Here is a 24,589-nt window from a genome sequence, read left to right on the forward strand (position 1 = left end):
CTAGGAGAATCTACGGTGTCTGGAAACGAATACTTAAAATGGGAAATATATCTAGTGCTATTGACAAAGTCTGTCAGAATTTGATATTTTAAAAGATATTGGTATGAAAAATGCTTCTTTTTGGTTTGAGACTAGTATAATTTAATTGCACGTATAAATTCACCTAAGCATGTAATCAAAAATAGTAAACATAAATTCACCGAAAATAAGGTTAACAATACATCTTCTGAAAAATATTACAAAAATATCCGACGTATAAAGTTTTTACCCCGGAACCTGATTAACCTTGGAAAAAGACGGTTGAAAACTGTTCTTCAATGCCCACTCCTTAACGCAAAATTTGCCTATGGTAAAAAAATTTTACTCAGATCTCAGAAATGTTTAGTTTCATTCAAAGCTTTATCCAGGGGGGAGTGGGGGGTATTTTGTGTGCACTGGGGTATGAAAAAAAGTTTAAAAACACATCAAATTTAACTATGTGGATTTTCTTACTTTTTTAAGTCATACCAAAATATTGAGGAGGAGGGAATTTCCAACCTGGTACCATTCAAGCCCCTTGATAGGGCTTTTCTTTCAGTGGCCTTTGTGTTTTTTTAAGTTTCTTCTTGACTCGGGGCTTGAAAGCGAGAACAAGGAATCTTGATTTCCTGTAATTCTGGTGCAGAAAAAAAAGTTTGCTGTAGTTTTAATGGTATACGAATGGAAATCATTTTCAGAAGCCAATGATCATCATTTTTAAAACCTTATAGGCACTCGGTAAAATTTGTACAAGGCTTGTATTTCAAGATTAAATTTTCTAAAAACAGATCTAAAGCCACAATGACCAACGAGGAAAGTGTTTTTGTTTCATATTTGTGCAAAATTTTGATTTATGAAGTTTCAGTGATTTGTAATTTTTCGAATTAAAAAAAAAGTTCATTGACATAGATGATACAGAAGCTTAAGCTAAGTTAATATAAATTAAATTGTAAAGAGCTAGAACCAAAGAAAAAAAAGAATAAAACCTATAATTTTAGGTAAGATTATTTTGTGAATATTGTGATGACCTCTGTCTTCTATAAGCTTCTACACCCTAAAAATGACGGAAGGGTAGAGATAATAGCGCGAAAATACCCCAGGATAGTAGCTTAAAAACAGCTCTGCGGTGTATTCTGTGTCGTGGATTCATTCCAGAAAGTTTCATTTGATTGACACCACTGGTTTCAACAATAGAGAAGACCCCCTGATGTAGAAACAGACTCTATAGATACAAGAAAATTAAACACGAGGAAAGTGGACAACATCGTGAAGCAATCTGGTTTGAGAATGTCTGGGACCCAGTTGCCGAATTAAACCATTCCGCCACACAATTCGTAACTGCACTGGCATTGCGTATTTACGTATTTACTCCAGCTAGTGCAGAGCGGGAGCATGTGACTTCAAAAGGTTGTCAAATGTTGATACTAAACCTACTACGGCATTAAGTGCATTCAGATTGCCGAAAAGGGGGTCTTGTAATATCTCAGAAACAGATAAGAATATTAAATTGGAACTTTCTGGTATTTTTTTTTTGGAAGATATTCATCTAAATCATAGGTAGTGCAACAGCGCTGCCTAAATAAAGAATGATGTTGGTACAATGTTTTTTTTTTGTTCTTAGACCTTTTATTTTATACCCTTTTGTTTGTCATAGACCAGGGCACTTCGTATTGAAGGAGTTGTCGTATAAAATTCAAAAAAGGACTCATTCGATTTGTAATTGAAGGGGCTAGTGCCCTTTTAAATAGTCGAAAGAGATAGGAGAAGAAACCCCCCCCCCCCCTCCCATGCCCATCATTTCTCCAAAAATTTCCGATCAAAATTTTGATATAGCTATTTTGTTCAACGTAGTTGAAAGGTCTGTAAATTATGTCTTTGAAGATGAAAACCCCTCCCCCTGACAATCCTCATGACAAAGGTTGTAAGTTATGCCCTTGGGTAAATGTAGTTTTTTTAGAAAGCTTTGTCGTGGAAACTTAAAATATGGCTATTTCGACTGGAAATTGAGAGGACTAGTATTCATTGAAAGTGATCAGAGGGCAAATGCCCCCATCGTTTGATCGTTTCAGAAGGCAAATGCGGCTGATCGTTTCCCCAAATAGTTACAATCAAAATTTTGAGATAGCCATTTTATTCAACGTAGTTGAAAGGTCCGGAAATTATGTCTTTGAGGTTGGCAAATCCCACCAGCCCTCATGGCAAGGAATGTAAGTTATGCCCTGAAGGCTTATAACGTTCTTATATAAAGCAATTTCATATAAACTTTGGAAGGGGTTAATTGGATTGGTACTCGGAAGCTCTTGTGCCCTTTTTAAGAGTCAAATTGATCAGAAGGAAGCTACCCCCTAAACACACACACATACGTCGTATTGTCCTGAAATGCATCTACATAGAGATTTTGAGATAAAAACTCTATTCAAAATAGTTTAAATAGCCTATAACAAGACTTTTCGGGTTGAAAAAACCCCTAGGTCAAGTTATGCCAGGGGACAGTTGAGGTTTTTCAGGAAGGGATGGTTGTATGAACTTTAAAGGAGGCTTATTTGGTTGAAAATTGGAAGTTCTAGTTCCCTTTTAAGAGTTGAAAGGGATGGAGGGTAGCTAGCCCCCACCCCTTGACTTCCCCTCTTCACCAAACGAATCTGATTAAAATTGTGAAATAGCAATTTTGCTCAAAATAGTTCAAAGAACATGTCTGTAGGGTTGACACAATCCCCCGGTGCCCTGCGGATAGGGCTGTAAGTTATGCCCTGAGGGCATATAAACTTTATATGGAATAGTTGGTCGTATAAACTTCAGATGGGGCTCGTTTGTTGTGAAATTGGAAGTTATAGTGCCCTTTTTAGCAGTGAAAAGTGATTCGAGAGACACCAGCCCCTCCCCTCCGCATGTTCATTATTTCCCCAAAGTCGTCCAATCAAAATTTGGAAATAAGAATTTTGTTCATTGTAGATAAAGAATCTGGAAATTGCGTCTTTGAGGAGGACACCCCCGCCCCCACAGCCCTCAGGGCAAGGGTGGTAAGTTATGTCCCAGGGGCATATAAGGTTTTTATAGAAAGTGTGATCGAATATACTTTTAGTTACTTTCAACTATTAAAAAAGACACTATCCTTTTCAATTTCCAATTGAATGAACCCTTTTGAACTTTCTACGCATTCAATAACAACCTTATATGCCCCAGGACATAACTTACAACCTTTGCCCTGAGGGCTGGGGGGGGGGGAGGGGTTGTCACCATTAAAGACTTATTTTCCAAAACTTTCAACTACGTTGAATAAAATGGCTATCTAAAATATTGATTGGATGTGTTTGGAGATAAGATGGGCATGAGAGGGGCGTTAGTTACCCTCAAATCATTTTTGACTATTAAAAGGACACTAGCCTTTTGAATTTCCAATCGAATGAGCCCTTTTTTTTAAGTTTCTACGACAAAGATTTTAATAAAAATTACTATAATTACTCTCCAGTCATTTTCCACTATTAAAAAGGGCAATTTCAATTTCCAATCAAATGAGTCCTTTTTGAAATTTCTATAGCAACTTTCTATATAAACTTTATATGCCCCCAGGGCATAACTTATAACCGTTGCACTGAGGGCTCTGAGGGGGTTATCATCCTAAAAGACCTAATTTCAAGAACTTACAACTACGTTGAATAAAATGGCTATCTAAAATATTGATTGGATGTGTTTGGAGATAAGATGGGCATGAGAGGGGCGTTAATTACCCTCAAATCACTTTTGCCTATTCAAAGGACATTAGCCTCTTTAATTTCCGATCGAATGAGCCCCTTTTCAAGCTTCTACAACAGAGATTTAAATAAAAACCTTATATGCCCCTAAGGTAAAACGTATAACCCTTGCCCGGAAGAATGTGGGGGGAGTGTCCTGCTCAAAGGTATAATTTCCTGAACTTTGAACTGCATGGAACAAAATGGCTCAAAATCTTTATTGGATTTGTGTGGGAAATGGTGGGCATGGAAGGGCTGTTAGCTTCTTTCCAATCACTTTCGGCTATTAAAAAGGGCACTAGCCACTCCAATTTCCAATCAAATAAGCCCTTTTTGAAGTTTCTACGACAACTCCTTCGATACAAAGTGCCCTGGTATGGAAAAAAAAATACATTTTGCCAACATCGTTCTTTACTTAGGCAGTGCGACTGCGTTGCCTATGATATTATCTAATTTTTATTTTGTAGTCATTTATATCAATATATCTTTGTGTATCATGTCTAGCCCGCTAACGTCATTTAAGAAGATTAATAATATCTGACTTAAATATTTGCTTTTTAAAAATTGTGCATAACACTTTCAAAAAGATAGATACTATTTTTCTTTTTCTTTTTTTTCATTAATGTAAGTATATTCTAAAAAGTACGTTCTCTCGGATGCTTTGGTCGAAGTCGTGGGTGTGGTCAATGGTGGGCGTGGAAGGGGTGTTAGTTGCCCTCCAATAACTTTCTACTATTCAAAAGTGCACTCACCATTTCAATTTCTAATGGAAGGAGACCTTTTTGAAGTTTTTACTACAACAATTTCCATAAAAACCTTAAATGTCCCAAGGGTATAACTTACAAGCCTTGCCCTGAGGGCTTTGGGGAAGGGGGGGTTGTTATCATCCTCAAAGACATAATTTCCAAAACTTTCAACTGCATTGAAAAAAATGGCTATCTCAGAATTTTAATTGCATGTGTTTGGGGAAATGGTGGGTGTGAGAGGGGGGTTAGTTGCCCTCCAATCACTTTCAACTATTGAAAAGGGCACTAGCCCTTTAAATTTCCATTTGAATGAGCCCTTTTTGAAGTTTTTACGACAACAATTTCTATGAAAACCTTGTATGCCCCCAGGGCATAACTTACAACCCTCGCCCTGAGGGCTGTGGGGGTTTATCATCCTCAGTGACCTAATTTGCAGCACTTTCAACTACGTTAAACAAAATTAATATCTCATAATTCGGATTGGATGTGTTTTGGGAAATGCTGGGTGTGAGAGGGTGGTTTGTTGCCCTCCAATCACTTTCGACTTTTAAATAAGGCATTAGCCCTTTGAATTTCCAATTGAACGAACTCTTTTTGAAGTTTCTACGAAAAGGTTTTCAATAAAAATCTTATATACCTCTTGGGCATAAATTACAACCCTTGCCCTGAGGACTGTGGGGGGAGTGTCCTCCTCAAAGACATAATTTCTAGATGTTCCAACTACGTTGAACAAAACGGTCAATTTCCAATCAAATGATCCCTCTGAAGTTTATAAGAGTATACCCTCCTTAAGAACCATATATTCCCCCGGGGTGTAACTTATAACCCTTGCCTTGAAGACATTAGGAGAAATGTCCTGCTCAAAGTTATAATTTCCAGAACTTTCTACTACGTTGATCAAAATGGCTATCTCAAAATTTTTATTGGATGTGTTTGGAAAAATGGTGGGCCTGGAAGGGGTGTTAGTTTTAAATTATGCCCCCAGGGCATAATTTACGACCCTTGCTCTTAGGGCTTTGTGGTTATCATCCTCAAAGACCTAATTTCTATTTACAACCGTGATCTTTTAAATTCTTCAGCGTTGAAAAATGTTATAGATAATTGAACGAACTCTCCTTCTTTCCAGTCATTCGCTAATAACTGTAGACAACATATATGCATTAGGCGAATCCTCTTTTGACCACCGCTGCAGCCCCACGAGAGTCTTCTGTCTTGAAAGTGCTTCTATTATCATCTTCTCCAGTCCACCATAAAAGACAAGTTGCTATTTCGTTTGCCCTTGATGTTCCTGTCTTTTTCTCCCATCAAAAACAGTTTCCATGCTTAGTCCCATTTTCGTAAACTATAAAATTGCAGCAAGTTAATTTTCAAGAAAACCAAAAAAACAGTCCATCTCCGTGGGGTTTGCTAAGTACTTTTTCTAGATCAAAATATGTATCAACGTCAGATTGGTCAGCTTCAGTACGTTAGTGGGCAGTTCCTTGTAGTGCGTGGTTGCTGCCATGTCTATTATGCGATAAGTGTAGGACAACTTATCACTCTTTGTAATATTCTAGGTAGACTGCGTCATTTCACAGAGCACGCACTTATCCTTCTTCGGTTTTTAAAAGCTGAAGTCGAACTCGCTGAGGATGTTCATGAAGGTTCCCCGCAAAAGGATTGGCTTTTTAGTTTGTCTGTAGTGTTTGGTGTACAGCCTGAAAGGTTCGACCTTTTTTAAGTTTTGAAGCAGTTATTTCTTGGTTATAAAAGAACGGTTGCAATGGGACTCCACAACAGGTAAGTCTTTTATTCAATTTCTTGTATGCTTATGTACATCCCTAGGTATTTTACAGGGAGAATCTGATTTCTTGTCCTTTGTTTCGAAAAATTTCAAGGTCGTCGTTCTTAGCTGCAATTCTTACGGTAAACTCCGCTAGATTTAGGTTTCTCCAAAAGAGTTTCAGACAAACTTTCTGTTTTTTTTTCCATCATTAAGGAGCATGAAGTATCTAACAGTGTTCTTTCTTCTTGTTTCTCTTTTCACTAAAGCAGGTTCACAATGAGAGTGGTCACACAACAATTTATTCTGTCGGAATGTATTGCCAATAGTACATAAAGGTCCCAATAGTACATAATGATCTTTTACCTTGGGTTATTTCAAAGGTTTTGCAAAACTTAAACCTTTATTTGTTTGAAAGACAAGGGTTTGACATGATTTCTCTTGCCTTACTTTTACCTCCACTAATTCTCAGTTCTCTTGCATACTCTTTTCCAAAAGCTCTCAAGATCTTTCTTTCTTTGCTTTTATTTGCCCTTTTTTAAGTTGAAGACCTCCATCACACTCTGAAGCCGATTCAGAAATATATTGTGGAACAGGAGCTTCTTCCTCGCCTGAGGTTGCCACTCTGGATTCTTGTGGACTGACTGTGTCTGATTCCTTGCTCTCGGAGTCACAGGATTTGTTGTTGGTGCTTTTGACGCTCAAAGGACCAGCTTCTAATAAGTTTAAAACTGGTTACTGAGGTAAGTTGTTCATAACACTCTGAATAGCCTTGGGTTTTGGTTCAGAGCTCTTTTGCTCCAGAAAAGGCGACTCAGCCTCGTCGTCTCTACTGGGACATGGTGAGATCTTGATTAATTGTAGCTCTGATACTCAAAGCTGATGTCAGACCTAATCAGTCATTAGCTCTGTCTCGGTTTAACAGGGCTTTTGGAATGCAACCAGGAATGAAGCCTGTTGGGCTTCGCTTCCAAGTTAGTTGGTTTCTAATTATCGCAAGCGAGCATAACCTTTCTTGTCTCAGGGCTGTAGGGAGGGGGGGGGGGTTAATGGAAACTTTCAAGAAAATCTTTCTCTTTTTTTTGGGGGGGGGGAGGGACTTCAGATTTTGAGAATGAGGGTCAAATATTTTTACGCCTTCGTGCAATAGAATCTCTCAGAGTCTAAAACTGAATAAATTATTAGTTGCGTAAAATTCATTGTCATTCGTCAAAGTCTAGCGTTAGGTCTATCAGTAGAGGGTCCTCAAGACCGGAAAGTAGCTTTTAATGAATTTGAAAATTGTCACTCAAACAATACCTTAACTCTTGTTAATGATAAACAACGGTTTTCAAATAGAAATGTTTCGGTGTATCATATGCCAAATGACAATTTCCAAATCATTCACATCTTTCTTTTTTGTGTCATCTCAAGTCTTTCAGATTATCCTTCGCCAGTCTAGGTTATCGGGAATTTTGTACCAGGCTTATTGTAAGATTGAGTAGTGGAAGAATGGATTGACTAGGAAGAAGCTTTTAGCAGTATCTTCCAGGAGCAGGAACATGAGCGGATATAAAAATTGATCCTTTCAAAATCAAAATTACAGTATGTTATTCAGAGCAGCAGTAGTTTCAACTTAATTATTATCCTCTAAAAGATCGATATTTTAAAAAATATATACAATCCGTTAAAAATGATGGGAACGAAAAAGAATAAGGAGCTATTTAAAAAGCAGAAAAAAGGCTATTCTTGATATTTACCTATTATTTATTATGCCATATATCTGATTATTGTTACTGTAAAACGTAATTTAATATAATAACATATACTAGCTGTACCTGCCCGGCCATGCTCTGGAATCTTTCTGATTGAAAATTATATACTTTTTCTTATAATATTTTAATAAAAAAACTTTGATAGATTCACATTTTTCTCATAAGGGAATCGCATCGTCCCCCCCCCCCCCCCCTTGGATATCATAGGCAGCGCAATAGCGCTGCCTGATAAAAGAACAAAGTTGGTACAATGTATTTTTGGTTTTTTAGTTTTAGACCTGGGCACTTCGTAACTAAGGAGTTGTAGAAACTTCGAAAAGGACTCATTCGATTGGCAATTGGAAGGACTTGTGCTCTTTTTTATAGTCAAAAGTGATTTGAAGGCAACTAACACCCCGTTCCACGCCCACCCTTTCCCCATAAACATCCAATCAAAATTTCTAGATACCCATCTTGTTCAACGCAGTTGAAAGATCTTGGAAATTATGTCTTTGAGGAGGACACTCCAACCACAGCCCTCAAGGCAAGGGTTGTAAGTTATGCCCTGGTGGCATACAAGGTTTTCATTCAATGCTTTGTCATAAAACTTGAAAAAGGGTTTATTCGAGCCCTATTTAATAGTCAAAAGTAATTGGAGGGCAACTAATCCCCCTCTTACTTCCACCTTTTCCCCAAACATATTCAATCAAAATTTTGAGATAGCCATTTTGTTCAACGTTGTTGATAGTTCTGGAATTTAGGTCTTTGAGGATGACAACCCCCCCTCCTAAAACCTTCAGGGCAATGGTTGTAAATTATGTCCTGGTGTCATATAAGGTTTTTATAGAAATCGTTGTCATGGAGATTTCGAAAAGGGCTAATTAGATTGGAAATTCAAATGGCTAGTGCCCTTTTTAATAGTCGAAAGTGATTACTACTACTACTACTACACTAACAACTCACCGAATCACCAAGCTGCCTGAGGCCAAAACAGATAAACACGCTCCTCCTTGATTCCAATCTCATCCAAGCCTCCCTTTTTACGCCCGTCAACGAAGTTCCCATTTCCTTTAAATCTTTCTTTATGACGTCCTCCCAACCCAGACGGGGACAACCTGCTTTCCGTTTAGCCCTAGATGGTTGGCCGAAAAGAACAATCTTCGGCAATCTGTCATCCTTCATCCGAACAACATGCCCTAACCACCTCAACCTTTCTTTCATTATAGACCTAGAAAGCGGTAGTGAACCACATTTTTCGTATAACCTATTGTGTGAAATACCGTCAGTCAGCCGGGTACCCAGAACAATCCTTAAGCAATTTCTCTGGAAAACATCTAGCAAATCTTCATCCGCTTTTCGGAGCGTCCATGCTTCAGAGCCATATTTGACCACTGTCATCACTGTAGCTTCTAAATTTATGATCTTGGTTTGCTGTCTTATCTTCCTATTCTTCCAGACTTCTTTTAGCTGTGAAAAAACACCCTGAGCCTCGGCTATTCTACTTTTAACAACTTCACTGCTCCCACCATCTTTACTAATAATACTACCAAGGTAAGTGAAACTGCCCACCTGATCAATCTTTTCATTACCCAACGTCACCTTTTTATCTTCACTTATTCCTAGCCTTAATGACTTGGTCTTCCTAACATTAATTTTCAAACCAATACTAGCACCCTGAATTCGCAAAACCTCTAAAACTTCATTCATTTTGCTCACACTTTCATCTAGGATGCTTAAATCATCAGCATAATCCAAGTCCAGGAGACTTTTTCCTCCCCATTTGATTCCGTGGTCTCCCATTGCCTTTCCTGTGCTCCTTAGAACAAAGTCCATCAAAATAATCCATATAAAGGGGGATAGAACACAACCCTGCTTAACTCCTGATTTAATACAAAACCAGCTGCTAACCTCATTTCCTACCTTAACCGCAGCAATGTTACTCTCGTTCATAGCACTAATCACTTTAATATATTTGTCTGGTATACCATACAAGGATAAAACTTTTACTAAAGCTCCTCTATCAACAGAATCGAACGCTTGCTCATAATCTATAAAGCTGAGGACCAAAGGTGTTTGAAAACTTAGGCACTTCTCAATTATTAACCTAAGAGTGAAAATTTGGTCAACACATCCTCTACCTTTTCTAAAACCGCACTGCTCTTCTCTTAAAACTTTTTCTACGGCATCTCTCAGTCTAAAAAGTATCATATTACTAAGCAATTTGCTACCTACAGAGACCAGACTAATTCCTCGATAATTACCACACTCACTTTTATCACCTTTCTTATAAAGTGGCATAATTAAGGTTTTCCTAAAATCATTAGGTACTTCCCCTTTTTCAAAAATCATATTAATAATCTAAAATAACTTATTTATAAAATCATATAAAAAATATTTAAGAAAATCATTTACTACAATATAAGCACCTGTAGAATTATTATTATTTAATCCTTTTAGTACTGTTTCTAATTCCTACTCACAAAACAAATCTTCCTTCACATCCAAGTTATCACAAACTTTTTCATTTTCCTCTATATTTTTTCCTGCAACTCTATCTCGGTTAAGCAAATTCTCAAAATGTTCGGCCCATATTGCTTTAGCTTTTGTCTTATCGCTAATTGCCACCCCATTCCTGTCTTTAACTGGGACAAATCCGGATTGACTAGTACCTCTCAATTTGTTAACGTGCCAGTACAATATTTTACTATTATGCCGTCTAGCTGCATCTTCTAAATCCTCGGCAATTTTATCCATGGCCTCCACTTCACACCTCCTTAGTTCATATTTCAATGCTTTCTCCACTTTCTTTACATTTCTTTTGTTTTCATGTGATCTATCACTCAGATAATTCTTGTACAAGTCCTTTCTCCTTTCTATTAAACTTAAATCTTTTTCACTAATAATCTTAGCTGCAGTTCTAGCTTTCTTCCCTAATACACCTTCAGCAACTACACAAATTATTTTTCTAAAATTATTCCAACCATTTTCCACATTATCAAATTTTAAACTCTCAAGTTTAGTATTCAACTGTTCCTGGAAAGTTTCTCTCAAATTCTCATCCTGGAGTCTACTAACATCATAACTTCCCGGGAGGTAATTACCCTTCCGATATTTCAGCTTTAAATTAACCCTTGACACTACTAGATGGTGATCTTTACTTTTAACATCAATAACAGCACTCCTATATACCCTAGTATCTTGTATTGATCCAGCCAGTCTTCGATTTACTATAACATAATCAATAAGGTTTGCTGTCTTACCATCACGTGAATACCATGTTAGCTTATGAGCCATTTTATGACCAAACACCGTATTGGTTATAACTAGATTGTTATACCTACAAAATTGCAAAAGTCTGTATCCAATACTGTTTTCTTTTCCTACACCAAATTTACCTAAGCTGGGATACCATCTATCCTTATTTCTACCAACCTGGGCGTTAAAATCTCCCAGCAATAACATCATCATATTTCTACCTGGGACCTTGTCTATTTGCTCCTGTAACTGTAAGTAGAATTCATCTGAGTCACTAGTATCTCCATCAGTCGGTTCTACAGGGGCGTATACTACTATAACTGATACCTTGAACTTACTAGTCATAAAATGAGCAATTAGTATTCTATTATTAATACCTTCCCAGCCTAAACAAGACTTAGCAGCTTCCTTATTCATCATGAGCCCTACTCCCGGTCTATGTAACCCATCCTTCCTGCCTGAGTAAACAAATTCTATATCACGTAATTTCATGCTTCCTACCCCTGGGATATGAGTTTCTGAAACTCCTAATAGATCCAGTTCGAATCGTCTGAATTCGTCAGTCAAAATGTCGATACGATAGTCATTTTTTAATGTCGTAACATTCCAAGTTCCAATTTTCATGTTCTTTAAATTATTGAAATTTTTTTCACCTCAGGAAAAGCAATGATCCCGGATACCAGTGCAGGACGGGGATCACATATCTTCTCAAGTCTACACCGAAGTGCTTAAGCCGGCTTAGAACCGGACAGTAAGAAGTCCCTGGGACCTCCGTGAATGGAGGCTTTGCGCAATCCTGGGCCCATCTTGGTCACAACATGGTTTTCAGCTCTTGGCGATGCTCTTGTATCAACAAGAGTCGAAATCCTGCACAGACAATCTTAAGTCTATTATCTCCTACTCATTATATATTCATGCCTACAAATATTATGCTACTGCGGGGAGGAAACCCATAGTAGATAAATTAGCTAGGAAGAGGTTTTTCAGCCCAAAGACGCCCATCAAAACATACCAATCCCAGAAGAATTGTCCATTAGTCAGAATCCCGTGTGAATGCTGTGTCGTTTACTAGGCTATAATTTCCTTGAGGGGCGCCACTCCTCAAGTGGGAATAGAGTTGACCGCAAGATCCCCAGTCTTGCAGATACCCCAAAAAGGTCGAGGCACCCCTTTGCAGAGGCCTTTGTCCATAGATCTGGATCTTATGCCCTGCCGCAGTTGTCCTCCTCGAGAGGATCCTACCGTGATGGTGTTCTGCATCACCATGCAATTTAATCCATTGCTGGGAGAAGGTTTGCAACTCATGGAGCTTGTGGATAAACAAGTGGGCCCTTTTGAGTGTACATTTGAGGGGCCTTCTTCCTCCTCCACCTGTATTTATGACCCCGGGCAAGGGTGCCCCAGATTCTATTATGGACCCCCAAGGACAAGGTCCCCCCTTGGTCCATGCCTCCTATGGAGGTACCCTACATATCTGTAGAGTGTTCCCCTATCGCCACCTGGGGACATGCTGAATGGCCTGGGGGAGGCCAGATAAACGGATCACTTTTGTTTTGCAAAGGCAATAACTCAGTGACATATTTAACCTACTACTTATAAATATATATAACTCACTAACTAGGCCTATATAAGTTATATACAGAAATATATAACTCAGTGACACATTAAACCTACTACTTATAAATATGTGTAACTCACAGACTAGGCCTATATATGTTATATACAGAAATATAAAACTGAGTGACATATTTAGCCTACTACTTGAAACTACTTGAAATATGTGTAACTCACTGACTAGGCCTATATAAATTATATACAGAAATATATAACTCAGTGACAAATTTAGCCTACTATTTATAAATATGTGTAACTCACTGACTAGGCCTATCTAAGTTATATACAGAAATATATAACTGAGTTACATATTTAGCCTACTACTTATAAATATGTGTAACCCACTGACTAGGCCTATATAAGTTATATACAGAAATATATAACTGAGTGACATATTTAGCCTACTGCTTATAAAGATGTGTAACTCAATGACTAGGCATATAAGTTATATACATAAAAATGTAACTCAGTGACATATTTAGCCTACTACTTATAAATATGTGTAACTCACTGACTAGGCCTATCTAAGTTATATACAGAAATATATAACTGAGTAACAAATTTAGCCTACTACTTAAAATATGTATAACTCACTGACTATGCCTATTTAATTTATATACAGACATATATAACTTTTTGACTTATTTCTAATAATAAATTAAGTAATAATAGCCTAATTGACTTTATATTACTATTTAATTTGTATATAAAAATGTTATACGGTGTGACATATTTATACTACTGATTACAAATATTTGTATCTGTAAGACTATGTATATAAGATATATAAAGAAAAATATAACTCAGTGACATATTTAACCTACTACTTAAAATATGTGTAACTCACTTACTTTTGGTCTGTATGTGTCTGTATGGGCGTTTTTTGTGTGTTTGTGCTGTGTGGGTGTCTCTTTTGGGTTTGTGTGTCTCTTCGGGCTATGTGTGTCTCTTTAGCCTGTGTGTGTGTGTCTCTTTGGGCTGTGTGTGTCTCTTTAGGCTTTGTGGCTCTTTGGGTAGTATGAATCTTTTTGGTCTGTGTGTGTCTCTATTGGCTTTTTGTGTCGTTTTGGACTTTGTGTGTCTCTGTTGGATGTGTGCGTCTCTTTGGTCCGCGTGCATCTCTTTGAGCTGTATGTGTCTCTTGGGATGTTTGAGTCATTTTGGTATGTGTGTGATTCTTTTGGCTCTTTGTGTCTCTTAGAGGCCATGTGTGTCTCTTTGGGCAATGTGTGTCTCTTTGGGGTGTTTGAATCTTTTTGGTATGTATGTGTCTGTATGGGCGTTTTTGTCTCTTATGGCTGCGTGTGTGTGTCTCTTTGGGCTTTGTGTGTCTCTTCGAACTGTGTGTATTTCTCTTTAGCCTGTGTGTGTCTCTTTGGGCTGTGTGTGTCTCTTTAGGCTGTGCGTCTCTTTGGGCAGTTTGAATCTTTATGGTCTGTGTGTGCCTCTTTTGGCTGTTTGTGTTGTTTTGGGCTTTTTGGCTTTCTGTGTCGTTTTGGGCTTTGTGTGTCTCTGTTGGATGTGTGCGTCTCTTTGGGCCGCGTGCATCTCTTTGAGCTGTATGTGTCTCTTGGGATGTTTGAGTCATTTTGGTCGGTGTGTGTTTCTTTTGGCTGTTTGTGTCTCTTAGAGGCCATGTGTGTCTCTTTGGGCAATATGTGTCTCTTTGGGGTGTTTGAATCTTTTTGGTATGTATGTGTCTGTATGGGCGTTTTTTGTCCCTTTGGGCTGTGTTTGTGTGTGTCTCTTTGGGCGTTGTGTGTCTCTTCCGAATGTGTGTATGTATATTTATCCTTTTTGTGTCTCTTTGGGCTGTGTGTGTCTCTTTAGGCTGTGTGTCTCTTTGGGCTGTTTGAATCTTTATGGTCTATGTGTGCCTCTTTTGGCTGTTTGTGTCGTTTTAGGCATTGTGTCTCTCTGTTGGATGTGTGCGTCTCTTTGGGCCGTGTACGTCTCTTTGAACCGTATGTGTCTCTTTGGGCGGTGAGTGTCTCTTTGTGATGTGTGTGTCTCTTTAGGCTGTGTGCGTCTCGTTGGACTGTGTGTCTTTTTGGGATGTCTGAGTCTTTTTGGTCTGTATGTGTCTCTTTGGGCTGTTTGAGTCTTTTAGGTCTGTGTTCGTCACTTTGGGTTGTGTTTTCTCTTTGGGCTGTCTGTGTCTCTTTGAGCTGTTTGTGTCTCTTGAGGCTGTGTGTGTTTTTTTTAGAGTTTCGGTTACTATTGAGCCTTACGTGCCTGAAATCATGAATTAGAATATTTAATTAGCTTTTTGGGTTTTCAGACATAGTTTTTTAGATGTTCATGGGTGTTAGGTTCCTGGAGGGTTTTATGACTCCTCCATCCGATGAATTCAGATGGTTTTAGGACTCATCCCCCCTAGCCATAACTCCATGAGTCCTAAAACCATCTGATTTCGTTGTGGGGAGTAGTCATAAAACCCTTGGATGTCTTTGTAGGGAGGAGACAATGAACTCCTTTTGAATATACAGTACAGATACTTCATTCAAGAAACGTTTTAATCACGTTTCTTGAATGAAGTATCTGTACTGTATATTCAAGAGGAGTTCAATGATTCCTCCCCGCAAAGGCTTCCAAGGATTTTATGACTACTCCCCACAACGAAATCAGATGGTTTTAGGACTCATTCCCCCTAGCCATAACTCCATTCAACCTTGAGCGAAGGTATAAAAGATTGATGAAAGATTTTTCTACTTAACGAGCCTATTAATGACTTTCATGATGATTGGACTGTGGGACACAGAACTTTTCAGTTTTGAACAAATTATCTTGCGGTGCTATATTTGAATTTGCATTTTTATTATTGCCTATGGAACTCCTGTTATGATCCAGAGATAGAAAACACTTAGATCACATGTTTTCGTTTCAATCAATCAGAGGGCTTGCTTACATATTAGCGGCAGAGGAACTATGAAGACTAGATTTTTGCTATAGTTTTATTAGTCTGTGAATAGAATTCACTAAGTTTTTAGTTAGCAGTGTAATAACTTGAGTAAACAAGTTGAGTTAGAAATATCCTTTTATTGCAACTGTTCTATTTGTAAAGGACATTTTCATGATTTTGAACGTTCTCATGAACCTACTGCATGTTTAGACAGCATAGAGGCAGAGACAGATGAGAAGAATCTGGAGGAAACGAGAAGAAAAATTATATGTGAGATGGAGAGAAATTTATACCGGATGCAAGTATGTTCACATAAAAGAAGGATTGATATGATGGAAATAGAAGATCAAAAGAAGAGACTGGAAAAAGAGGGCTTTCTCTATAGTTTAAAAGACAGCAGTGAAAACCCAATGAAAAATGTATATAAAGCAAGATATAACTCGGATTATTATGATGATTATGTTCTAAGAGAAGAGAAAAAGTGCCCCTTTAAGAGACAACATAAGAGGTCGTTCTACGAAAAGGATTCTAAACAACGGAAACCATGGTGGAAGAGTTCTCATATATGATTTAACGTTAAATCTAATTATTCATATGTATAATGAGTTTTATATTATAATCATACAATAAATTTGTTTGTATTATTTTAATTTTCATATACTTTAATTTGATATTTAGACTTTTTTAAAATCGTGTCATATTCTATGGTGGTCTCGGAACAACATGGTCATATACTGGTATGCAAATAGCATGGTCCTCTTTAAGGATATCGAATTAACCGTAAAAAAAATTTAACTATCTGTTTTATCATGAACTGTTTAGAGACCAATTGTGTATCCAAGAGTTGACTTCGAGAAGGAAATTGTTACTTACTGAGAATTTTTTTCATAATTTCTTGAATTTAATTTCTACATCGTATATCTAACTCGTGAAAACAATAAAGAGTTTGTTACTTACTTAGGATTTTGTCATAATTTCTGGAAATTTAATTTCTACATCGAATATCTAACTCGGGAAAACAATAAAGAGTTTGTTACTTACTTAGAATTTTGTCATAATTTCTTGAACGAAATGTCTTTTTGTTTACCCAACAGGTGAATTCAAGAAAGAATTTGCGACTTAGCTACAACTTTTTCATAATTTCTTGAATGAAATTTCCGTATTGTGTATCCAAGAGTTGACTTCAAGAAAGAAATTGTTACTTAAGGAGAATTTTTAAATAATTTCTTGAATTAAATTTCTACATCATGTAGCTAAGTTAAAATTGTTTGTGATAAAGATAAAAAAAGTTACTTACAATAAATTGTTACTTAATGAAAATTTTTAAATAATTTCTGGAATTAAATTTCTGCATAATTTAGCTAAGTGAAAATTGTTTGTGGTAAAGAGAAAAAAAATTACTTACAATAAATTGGTACTTAACGATAATTTTTTAATAATTTCTTGAATAAAATTTATACATCATGTTGAAAAGTGAAAATTGTTTGTGATAAACAGAAAAAAAGTTACTTACTTGGGATTTTTTCATAATTTCTTGAATGAAGTATCTGTACTGTATATCCAAGAGGTGAAATCAATAAAGAGTTTGTTACTTACTTACCTATATTTTCATAATTTTTTGAATGAAATTTCCGTATTGTGTATCCAAGAGTTGATTTCAAGAAAGAAATTGTTACTTACTGAGAATTTTTTCATAATTTCTTAAATAAAATTTCTACATCGTGTATCTAAGTTTTGTAAACAATAAGAAATTTGTTACTTACTTAGAATTTTTTCATATTTTCTTGAACGAAATGTCTTTGTTTATCATGCACGTGAATTCAAGAAAGAATTTGCTACTTACTTACAATTTTTTCATAATTTCTTTAATGAAATTTCTGTATTGTGTATTCAAGAGGTGACTTCAAGAAAGAATTTGTTACTTACTTACTTACAATTTTTCATAGTTTCTTTAATGAAATTTCTGCATTGTGTATCCAAGAGGTGACTTCAGGAAAGAGTTTGTTACTTGCTTACAATAGAACTATTCTAAAGAATAAAGACGGGTTAGGCTTAAGATATTTATTGCTTAAACGTATTAACAGATTTTTTTTTAGAAAAAAAAACACAACAACAAATGTTTACATAAAAAATAGTACTTAGAGTTCACTCTTAAACATCCACAAACGATGGTCCCATGATATAGAATAGTTTTTACCATGTCTTATGGATTTATCACGATCGGGTATGTTCTTAGGTATCCACTATGCGAAGAACCTAACCTCGTCTTCAGGACGGTGATAACGCCCTTCAAATTTAGGACACTTAAACTCTTCTAGATTGAAAAGTGGAATCCTAGGGTCACACTTTTGAATTAAAACTTTATCTGTAGGTACATTGCCCTTTACGTAGAGTGCTTCAACCCCGAAAAAGCTGCAAATTTCACTGACTTCCTCCTGAACATCTCTGAGTTCCCGACCACCATTATTAAATGGTGTAATCACTCTATCGTAAAATCCCAGTCTGTTTATATGACGTAATGTAGTACTCCACAAGGTTTTATCATACTCAAACATGTTATAGTTCACTATCCAATGATAACAGTCAATTTCTTCGAGTTCCATAGACAATAATAAAAATGCACATTCAAATATAACACCGCAAGAAAAGATTTTTTCAAACTGATAAATTTTGTGTCATACAGTCCTCTCATCTTGGAAGTTATTAATGTAGTTGTTAAGTAGAAAAATACTTTATCAATCTTTTATATCTTCGTTCAAGGTTGAATGGAGTTATGGCTAGGGGGATAAGTCCTAAAACCATCTGAATTCATTGTGGGGGAGGAGTCATAAAACCCCTGGAAGTCATTGTAGGGACGAGTCATTGAACGCTCGGTAACTGATAAATTCTGTGTCATACAGTCCTATCATCTTGGAAGTTATTAATGTAGTTGTTAAGTAGAAAAATACTTCATCAAACTTTTATATCTTCGCTCAAGGTTGAATGGAGTTATGGCTAGGGGCGGTGAGTCCTAAAACCATCTGAATTCATCGGATGGAGGAGTCATAAAACCCTCCAGGAACCTAACACCCATGAACATCTAAAAAACTATGTCTGAAAACCCAAACAGCTAATTAAATATTCTAATTCATGATTTCAGGCACGTAAGGCTCAATAGTATATGAAACTCTAAAAAAAAACACACACAGCCTAAAGATACATAAACAGCTCAAAGAGACATAGACCGCCCAAAGAGAAAACACAACCCAAACAGACAAACACATAAGTAAAAGACTCAAGCAGCCCAAAGAGATACATACAGACCAAGAAAACTCAAACACCCCGGAAAGACACATAGTCCAACGAGGCACAAACAGCCAAAAGAGAAACACACATCACAAAGAGACACTCACCACCCAAAGAGACATATACGGTTCAAAGAGACGTATACGGCCCAAAGAGACGCACACATCCAACAGAGAGACACAAAGCCCAAGACGACACAAACAGACAAAAGAGGCACACACAGACCATAAAGATTCAAACAGCCTGAAGAGACACACAGCCTAAAGAGACACACACAGCCCAAAGAGACACACAAAGGATAAAGAGACATACACACAGTCCGAAGAGACACACAAAGCCCAAAGAGACACACACAAACACAGCCCAAAGGGACAAAAAACGCCCATACAGACACATACATACCAAAAAGATTCAAACACCCCAAAGAGACACACATTGCCCAAAGAGACACACAAGGCCTCTAAGAGACACAAACAGCCAAAAGAAACACACACAGACCAAAATGACTAAAACATCCCAAGAGACACATACAGCTCAAAGAGATGCACGCGGCCCAAAGAGACGCACACATCCAACAGAGACACACAAAGCCCAAAGCGACACAGAAAGCCAAAAAGCCCAAAACGACACAAACAGCCAAAAGAGGCACACACAGACCATAAAGATTAAAACTGCCCAAAGAGACACACAGCCTAAAGAGACACACAGCCCAAAGAGACACACACAGGCTAAAGAGACATACACACAGTCCGAAGAGACACACAAACCCAAAAGAGACACACACACACACAGCCATAAGAGACAAAACACGCCCATACAGACACATACATAGCAAAAAGATTCAAACACCCCAAAGAGACACACATTGCCCAAAGAGACACACATGGCCTCTAAGAGACACAAACAGCCAAAAGAAACACACACAGACCAAAATGACTCAAACATCCCAAGAGACAAATACAGCTCAAAGAGATGCACACGGCCCAAAGAGACGCACACATCTAACAGAGACACACAAAGTCCAAAACAACACAAAAAGCCAAAAGAGACAAACACAGACCAAAAAGATTCAAACTACCCAAAGAGCCACAAAGCCTAAAGAGACACAAACAGTCCAAAGAGACACACACACACAGGCTAAAGAGACACACATAGACCGAAGAGACACACAAAGCCCAAAGACACACACACACACCCAAAATCGAAAAAAAACGCCCATACAGACACATACAGACCAAAAGATTCAAACGCCCCAAAGAGACACACATATCCCAAAGTGACACAAACGGCCCCTAAGAGACACAAACAGCCAAAAGAAAGACACACAGACCAAAATGACTCAAACAGTCCAAAGAGACACACATAACCCAAGGAAACACAAACAGCCCAAAGAGACACAAGCCCAAAGAGACAAACACAGCCCAAAAAAGTCTCAAACAGCCCAAAGAGACACAAACAGATCAAAAATACTCAAACAGTCCAATGAGACCTACAGCCCAAAGAGATGCACAAAGCCCACAGAAACACACACAGCCCAAAGAGACACAAACAGCCCAAAGAGACAAACACAGACCAAAAAGACTCAAACAGCCCCAAAGAAGACAAACAGACCAAAAAGACTCAAACAGCTCAAAGAGACACACAGCCCAAAGAGACACACACAGCCTCAAGAATGGAAAAAATATAAGAATTATTTATTTAACAGAAATCCTCGCTTTCAATTGAACGAACACCATCTAAAGAAAAAATGCATTTCCTATTCGTCGTTAGGCATTTTTCAAATTTATAACAAATTACCCGAGTTAACAACTCCTTCGGGCCTCCAAAATTGACTCCTCCCCTCCCTGCCCTCAGAAATGGGGGGGGGCGAAGGGAGGGACGTTAGATCCTATTTTAAATTGACAATACTTATCAAACATCACTTGTGTATTATACAGATCATATATCTCATTACCCCTTTTTAAATGTTAATCAAATAATTCTGATTATAATGTCCGATTTTTTGTCTGCTTTTCAAAATGTTCGTATTTGGAAGTCTGTCAGTTAACACTAAGCTGTAAATTGGGTAACTCTCTCGCAATAACAATAGGCTTAGCAGTGATTAAATCTCATTGTCGGCGACAATTCAATCAGATCAGAGTAGTGCAAATGGAAGCTTCTATTTCATAGACAAAATATTTGAATTATTTTTATTCAAATCACCTATCAAGTTATCAAAAAAATATATGAAGTAGAAATCTGGTCTGTAAATTGTGTCAGAAAAACTTGTCCGTTAACAGCGAAACAAGACGGGCGGGTTTTACAAGACACGCTGGTTTTATAATACAGGTTTATCACTAAAAAAGACATATATACGATGAACTAAAATTCTGGTAAATTGCGTAAATCTCTTTTAAAAGGTGTAATGCCCTTTAGAATAATATTGAAATTGCTATACTTCCGTCGTAGAATCCAGAATACCATGTGAAGGAGCTCTTAATCTCTTTGAAAAGGCATATTCAAGGTCCAGAATAACATATAAATTGCTATATGTCTCCTAGAATCCAGAATGCCATGTGAGGGAGCTTTGAATCTCTTTGAAAAGGCATATACAAGGTCCAGAATAAAATAGAAATTGCTATATGTCTCCTAGAATTCCATATTAGCATTCTACTCATATTCTTAACTATTCGATTTTGTTTCTCTACATTTGTAAAAAACTGTAAGTGAAGAGCGACCTAGGCTAAAAGTGTCCCCAACTCTAAAATTGTAGTAAGGGGTGGATTAACATATGTTCGTATTCAAGGTTGTTTTACAGATTAAAGGTCAAGATTGTTTCAGCCCCATAAAAGATCAGACTCTAAGCAGACCTTCAATTCCAATAACTGAAAATTGTCCTTCTTATTTAGCGTACTCATTAAAATATAATTTTCACTTTATTATTTTTTTTTCAGCCATTATTCTGAGAATCAAGGGGCTGCTCCCTTCTCAGTCCCCAGCTCTTTATGCTCAAATTTTATACAGCTTTAAAAATGCTCTTTAGTCCGATCTGATAGCCCTCGTATTTGAAACCCCTCTCCCATGCCCACCTCCCACGCCCCATTTTCCCCAAAGACATTCGATCAAATTATGAAGCAGCCATTTGATTGAGTATAGCTGAAAGTTCCAATAGCTATGCCTTTGGGGATGACACGACTGTCAAAGTCCATGGAGAAAGGGCTCTAAGTTACGCAGTTTGCCCATTGTTCTAATTAGGTGTTTGTTATTGGGAATATATGGATTTATTTAAAGGGGATTCCTGTGGGAAGATTTTTCAAGGAGAGAATTTTTTGGGGGAAGAGAGTTTCCAGGATGAGTTTTTCAGGGAATTTTTTTCACGGGAGGGGGAGGGGTTGTCTTTCGTGGTATTTTTCGAAAACAGTCAGAACTTAGACTTTTTTAAAACAAGCTTTTACAACTGAAAGTAAAAAGCAACTTTAAAACAAACAGAAATTATTTCGTATATGAGAGGGACTACCCCTACCTCAACCCTTGATCCTTACGCTAAAATTTGAATTTTTCTTGCATTTATTTTTAATAAACGCTGATCAAACATAAGGGCAGTTGAATTTGAATGAGAAGTATTTTAAAAAACTTTACGCAAATACACCTCAATCAAAAATCACCCTTTTTGATTTTATTTTTCATTTTGTTAGTTTCTCTCCTCTCTGAGCTTCATTTGTAAAGAACTTTAATCCTTTAACATACACAACGAGAGTTGAGGAAGGAGTAGCCCCCTCCCCTTATACATGGAATGATTTCTGTTCATTTTAAGTTTTAATGTTGCTCCTTACTTTCAGTTGAAAAAGACTTTATTTTTGATTATTTAATACAGTAAAGAAACCGAAGTACACAACTATTCATAATTTATCTATATATAATTTATCTCATAGTTTGAAAATTTATCTTTTTCTTTTGGCTATCAACTAGCTACACCTGCAACCAGGGACCGCTTAAGTTTTAACCAAAAAAGGCGGTTTGGTAAATTCAGAAAGAAGCGGCCCAATCCACATTCTATCTCAAACTTAGCTTTGAGATCTATTGATCATTCGAAAGTATCTGCTGAAGTTTCTTGTTCGTGAAAAACACAGGATTTACTTTAAAAAGTTTGAAATGGGAGGATCCAAGCATTTAATTCCTAATTTGACACAACCTCCGGAATCACATACCTGATTCATTTGGGCAAATTCTGTTTTTTCCTTGCATATTGCGAATGAGCGTATGCAAGGAATTGGGTTGTTTGGGCAATGTTAAGAAGCTAAAATAAAAAGTTGGATGAAGTTTTTGTAGATCTTTTAACCATGTTTACTTGATAGGGATGCAGCCTTCTTTAATTTTCTAATTAGGCTGAAGACGAAAGTAGCCATTAATTCAGAATTCATAGACTTTGAAGTGGCTGCTTGGCATGAGCGTACCGAGCGAAGAGGAGTTTTCCCAGTTTGAACCACTGAAATTTTGTCGGTCTCGTAAAAAAGTAGCAAAATATAAATAAAGAAATATGGTTGTGTTCTGTAAAGTTTTTGGTACCCCCTCCCCGAAACAAAAATCCTGGATGTGGCCTTGCTGCTTGGGATAGTGAAAGTTTTAGGGAACCATAGCAGCTTATTTGCAGGTGGAATTTCATACACAAAAGAAAGAGCTGAGTAAAACTAATTACTTTAGTTGATGTTTATCTTTATCCCTTTAGGCCCTTTCTTGTGATCTCTTTCAACCCCTTTTGAAGATGTACAGATTTTCATTTGGTGGCAGCAAAACTATCGAAGAGTAAATTTTGTGGCAGAAAATAATCCTTCATTAGTAAAGCCAGACTACAGCATCTTAACATTTCTCCTGTTATAGCAAAAGAAACTGGGATTGAATTCCACTCGTCTCAGAGCTATGTTGGGTTCTTTGCTATTACTTCGACTAGGAAGGCGTCATAACATCAAACCGTCCGGAGCAGTACAAAATCCGTCATAACATCGACGAAAAATCCGTCAGAACCTCAAACTGTCATAACATCGAACATTTTAAAACTTTAGTTTTTTGGGCTTTAGGGGGGAAAAGGTACATCGGTTAGGTTAGGCTATGTATTTAAGATATGCTATGCTTTATCCCCACTCCCCTGATGTAAATATATAGCCGAAATTTGTTTCTAAACTATTATATACTTATTACTATTATATTTATAAATTTTTAGATGTTACTACGGTTCGAGGTTCTGATGGTTCGATATTATGACGTTTCGTGCTTGTGACGGTTCGCCAAAATGGTAGCACCCCTTTTCGACTTCCTTAGTTCTAAGGCGTATATTACTATTCTTCAAAACTTCTTTTAATAGCGGAAAAAAACCCTATATTTTTTATATGTTCACTGCGTCAACCATCCTTGCTGACCCTGCTTCCTGGATAAGTGAAGACGTCAACAAGTTCAAATTACTACTTCAAATGTTTTGTATAATATTGAATAGTGATGAACAGAAAAAAATATTGCAAAAGGTTAAGTACTTCCTAAACATTTTTAAACATTATTACTGTGAAAAACAA

The sequence above is a fragment of the Artemia sp. Qi Xiang Cuo genome, chromosome 7 (assembly GCF_049724085.1).
Source record: "Artemia sp. Qi Xiang Cuo chromosome 7, ASM4972408v1, whole genome shotgun sequence".
Lineage (NCBI taxonomy): Eukaryota > Metazoa > Arthropoda > Branchiopoda > Anostraca > Artemiidae > Artemia > Artemia sp. Qi Xiang Cuo.